The sequence below is a fragment of the Caretta caretta genome, chromosome 2 (genome assembly GCF_965140235.1).
Source record: "Caretta caretta isolate rCarCar2 chromosome 2, rCarCar1.hap1, whole genome shotgun sequence".
NCBI lineage: Eukaryota > Metazoa > Chordata > Testudines > Cheloniidae > Caretta > Caretta caretta.
The window spans coordinates 75,514,172-75,519,639 of record NC_134207.1 but is presented as its reverse complement, the minus strand read 5'-3'; the positions used below and the strand labels follow the sequence as shown (position 1 = coordinate 75,519,639).

Here is a 5,468-nt window from a genome sequence, read left to right as displayed (position 1 = left end):
CCCCCGTGGTTGGTAGAGGAACCTGGGCCCACCCTCTACTCCAGGTTCCAGATCAGGAACTCTCTAGTCACTAGCCAAGGTCTGTTCTATCCTATACCCTACTGCCTTTTCCCCTGAGCCCTTCCCCTTACCTTCTGGTTCTCCCCACTTCTCTGCATTTGCCAGCCCCACAACCCCCTTCTCCCAGGGAGTAATTGTAGGCTACTTGCCTCTATAGCCCCCAAATACACCTCCCTTCTTCCCGGGAATGACTGCAAACTACTTCCCTGCAGCCCCCTCTGCTATCAGCTTCCTGCCTTTATAAATCCAGTCTAACTCGTTCCCCCTCAGCTGGGCTCCCTCATTCAGTCAGTGGATTACTTAAGCCACCCGCTTTGTCTGTACACCTAGCTGACATGTCTGCTTGTGGCAAGGGGCACAGAAAAGGAGGCGCCAAGTGCCATAGGAAGGTACGGAGGGATAACATCTAGGGCATTCTGAAACCAGCTATTCGTCATTTGGCTTGCCATGGGGGTGTGAAGCGTATCTTCAGCCTGATTTACGAGGCAACTGTGTGTGGGGGGGTGTTTTTGGAGAATGTGATCCAAGATGCTGTCACTTACACAGAACATGCCAAGCGGAAGACTGTAACTGCCATGGATGTTGTCTATGCTCTAAAGTGCAAGGTCGTACTCTGTGTGGATCTGGAGGCTAAGCCCATGCCAATATTTCAGCTGTGGCCTGTCTGGTTAATTGGCCCCCTACTTAGCCTACATTAACTCTTTCAGGGCAAGTGTGAGGTGAACATCCCATCTCACCATGGCACATGACTAATATTTTGTGTCCCCTTTTACATCCAGCATATGCCTAGTGAAGTCAAACATCATATCAAACTACACTTGTATAGTTTCTTTCATGCCTTGTATCCTCAAGCATACTACTAGAGTCTGAAAAATTAATAGCTCAGATATTTAAAAATAATAAGTCAAAGCTGCATTTAAAAGATGGAGCTATGTGAATATCTCAAAGTGACCAAGGAAAGGGATTCAAGGTCCTAGTACTGGGGAACTGACAAATATTTAGACGTTGTGAGACCCTACTGTAAGGCATACACTGAAGGGAGTGCACTGTGGTTGAACTTTTTGGACAACTCCCCACTGCGTTTCCTGGGGGTGATAATTGTTAGTCTCTCCCTGGCCTTACAGGCTGTGGTTGCTGTGGTATGGGGGTAGATAGTTTGTGTTGGAGCTCTGTTTTCACACACACTCCGGAGCTTCTGCTCCCTGTTACAGGTGCATGCATACCTATGTCTCTATTGGTTGAGATAATAAAGAATCCTGTGTTTTTGGAGGACAGAATTTGCAGTTTTGAAGCATGTTACTCTAACAGACTGCTTCATACCCCCCTGTACCCACTAAAGCCACTGGGCCTCTGTGCAGTGGTCTGTTCTCAGTGCAGGACAGGCACCTTAGTGTGGCATGGCTAATTCCACCACTGGCGTAATTCTGAACATAGGGCTCAAGAAGATATAGGATGGGATTTTCCAAAGTGCCTAATGGCCAGATTTTCAAAGGTATAACAGTGCCTATACATGCAGATAGGTGCCTAACAGAATTTTCAAAAATGCCAAAACAGATTAGGTGCTTATCTGCCTAAATACCTTTGACAACTTGGCCCTAAGTGACTTAGGCACAGAAGTGAAAGTCAACAGGACTTCTGTGCCAAAGTCATTTAAGTGCATTTGAAAATCCTGCCTAGAACATCCATTCTTTCCCACTAAAATACCCAAAACTGCAGCACTCCCCTTAGCAGTTTCCTTCATTGCTCATATCATGCAGATTTACTGCGGCAGCATGCTACATCACAACAGGTTTTAATTCTCTTTTTGTAGAGTTATTGCCAGACGGCAAACTGGTATCCTAGATAATTGTGTTGAATAATGCGAAGTTACATTTGATTGAAACTCAGTAAAAGCAGTTTAAAACAAAACAAGATCTAGTATAGTCACCGGTTAATGTGCTTTTGAAAAAAAGCTAATAGTTAAAGAAACACTGTGGTTATTCAGCAAGATATTCCCTCTAGGTTTGTTGTATATCAGCTTCCATGTGATGAAGCAACATCAAAATATAACTACTAAAAACTGAACCACTATAAATGGACAATATTCAGTCTGCTCAATCCCTTAAATTTGTGCTCTCCCATACCATTGTGTCTCAAGGTGGATATGTGAAATTTCAATTAGTTACTTTTCAGCTTTCTTCTGCATTGATGGAAATAAATCAAAAAGGTTTTCATGAATCTATTCTGAAGACAAAGCACTGCAAATTCTCCGTGCAAAAGCTGCTCTCTCTTAGGCGCACAAATATGCACAAAGTTAAGTTGAAATATCTCAACCTTTTCCACTTAGAAAGGATTGTTTCCCCACGTCTGTGCATACCACATGTACATGTAATGTAATGAATCAGCTCTGAAGAACTCACAGCTACTTATACGAGAGGGTTGCTCTTATCAGAAGGCTGCTCATGCCTCTGCAGTTATGCACATTTCTGACATGAAACTCATGTATATTTAGCTTTCCATGAATTCTAAAAAGTGCACTTACATCTAAATCTCAAATTCCTTAGCATGCGCATGTATTCCAAACTTATGGGCTGAGGATCTTCAATAGTACCCTGTCCTGATTCAGGTTTATTTTTTCCCTGACCTTCACCAAACAAACACTTTATTTTTGAGAAACTACAAACATTAAACAGCCTGGAAATACTACATTTACACACAAACATTTTTTTAAATGAAAATGCCACGAAACCAACGTTAACTCTGCCCCATATCAGGGCTACCTAGAACAAGAGAAAGCCGGGAGACAATCCTAGCCTCAAACCCATCCAATCCTCCCACATGCATCTTAATTTCATCAGTAATTTCCCCAAAAGTCAGGTAAATGATAATATCTGACAAAAAGAAAAACCATAGCTGTGCAGCAGCATTAAAACTGAGCTGCACCTGTCTATATGTTGCTGTAGAAAAGTATATCTGCCTTCCTGAAGGTTATATGCAGTCGCCAGAAAGAAGCAAGATTTAAAAACAACTATTCACCAGGAGGAGCATGTTTGGAAAAATTTCCCCAAAGTGTGCATGGTTTCAAACACAAAGTGTGTTCAGACTTTAAGACGCACATACCTGCTACATCTTAAACTACAAACTTAATGGCCAGAGTAAATATTATTGCTTGTAAACCAGGAGCATAGGGTGGCAGGATATCACACTTACCAATCACAGGCATGTATTTACAAATCCAAAGTCACCTACTCCAGGGAAAATACACAAATAAAGTGCTTTTCAGATGTTCACTGCCAGAGGCTGCAAACTTCTCAGAGTCCTTCATCCAAATGTCTCCACCTCACACAGAAGGCATGTGCACAAATTGGTGGGAGAGGATGGTAGAATGAAGGTGGTTTGGGTCAGGGATCCTCAACCTTTTTCTTTCTGAGCCTCCACCTCCCACCATACACACTGTAACCAGAGTGATCACTTAAGGTGCGCTATTACCAGCAGGGGGCGGGGGGACCTTTTGTAGTGATAATCAAGGTGGACCATTTCCAGCAGTTGACAAGAACGTCTGAGGAACAGTGGGGTGGGGGTGGGGAATAAACATGGGGAAATAGTTTTACTTTGTGTAATGATCCATCCACTCCCAGTCTTTATTCAAGCCTAAGTTAATTGTATCCAGGTTGCAAATTAATTCCAATTCAGCAGTCTCTCGTTGGAGTCTGTTTTTGAAGTTTTTTTGTTGAAGAATTGCCACTTTTAGGTCTGTAATCGAGTGACCAAAGAAATTGAAGTGTTCTCTGACTGGTTTTTGAACGTTATAATTCTTGACATCTGATTTGTGTCCATTTATTCTTTTACATAGAGACTGTCCAGTTTGACCAACGTACATGGCAGAGGCACATGATGGCATATATCACATTGGTAGATGTGCAGGTGACCAAGCCTCTGATAGTGCGGCTGATGTGATTAGGCCCTATGATGGTGTCCCCTGAATAGATATGTGGACACAGTTGGCAACGGGCTTTGTTGCAAGGATAGGTTCCTGGGTTAGTGGTTCTGTTGTGTGGTGTGTGGTTGCTGGCGAGTATTTGCTTCAGGTTGGGGGGCTGTCTGTAAGCAAGGACTGGCCTGTCTCCCAAGATCTGTGAGAGTGATGGGTCATCCTTCAGGATAGGTTGTAGATCCTTGATGATGCGCTGGAGAGGTTTTAGTTGGGGGCTGAAGGTGACGGCTAGTGGCGTTCTGTTATTTTCTTTGTTGGGCCTGTCCTGTAGTAGGTGACTTCTGGGTACTCTTCTGGCTCTGTCAATCTGTTTCTTCACTTCAGCAGGTGGGTATTGTAGTTGTAAGAATGCTTGATAGAGATCTTGTAGGTGTTTGTCTCTGTCTGAGGGGTTGGAGCAAATGCAGTTGTATCGTAGAGCTTGGCTGTAGACAATGGATCGTGTGGTGTGGTGTGGATGAAAGCTGGAGGCATGTAGGTAGGAATAGCGGTCAGGAGGTTTCCGGTATAGCGCTTATTAGCACTGTAGTGTCCAGGAAGTGGATCTCTTGTGTGGACTGGTCCAGGCTGAGGTTGATGGTGGGATGGAAATTGTTGAAATCATGGTGGAATTCCTCAAGGGCTTCTTTTCCATGGGTCCAGATGATGAAGATGTCATCAATGTAGCGCTACTTAGTCTCTAAGGTGCCACAAGTACTCCTTTTCTTTTGGCGGATACAGACTAACACAGCTGCTACTCTTCTTCCTTTCAGTAACTGGTATTTACAACTTTAACTGTCTTAATAAAACATCTTGCCTGGGATATAAAAATAATCTATAAAAAAGGCAGTGCTATGGTCTAAGTAGATGTGCAGTCTCTAAACTGCGCTGATCAGCATGTTCCGAGAGAGGCCTCATCATGGCTCGGTTCAGCTGCTCTGAGTTCACAAATATCACCACATACTAGAAGCCCAACAGCAGGAATGAGGGCATGAAACCCCTTGTGAAGAGCAACAGGGTCCTCCTTTCTGAGAATGGTAAGTGTACAGAAGATGTCCCTGTTGTACCGGCCAGGGGCAGAGTTCACGTGTCTAGTCTTCAGGGCATTAGCAAGAGAAGCACTCACTGTTGTACGGAGGCCATCACCAGGATTACGCATTAAGCAGGATCGATACAGACTTTACTACACTCTAGACTGGCACTCTATGAACAAAATACTCTCCATTTAGACTAAAGAAGTTGCTTACCTCTAATCTTTGCATCCATAGTTATACAGCAAAACCTGGCTAATTTGAACTAATATCTTTGAGGCACACTGAAATTTACAGAATTGTGCAAATGAGCTAGTAAGTGAATGAACATTACCTTAAAAAAAGAGGCAGAGATGATGTATCCCGAAATGTATTCTATATTTGGCAAGAGTGGCTTAGTTTTATTATATATAAAATTGTGATTT

The 5,468-nt window shown here is 43.2% G+C and overlaps 1 pseudogene; it reads left to right on the top strand.

Annotated features, from left to right (window-relative positions):
• The first annotated feature begins 395 nt into the window (after positions 1-395).
• On the top strand, positions 396-694 carry LOC125632418 (histone H4-like; annotated as a pseudogene).
• The last annotated feature ends 4,774 nt before the right edge of the window (positions 695-5,468 follow it).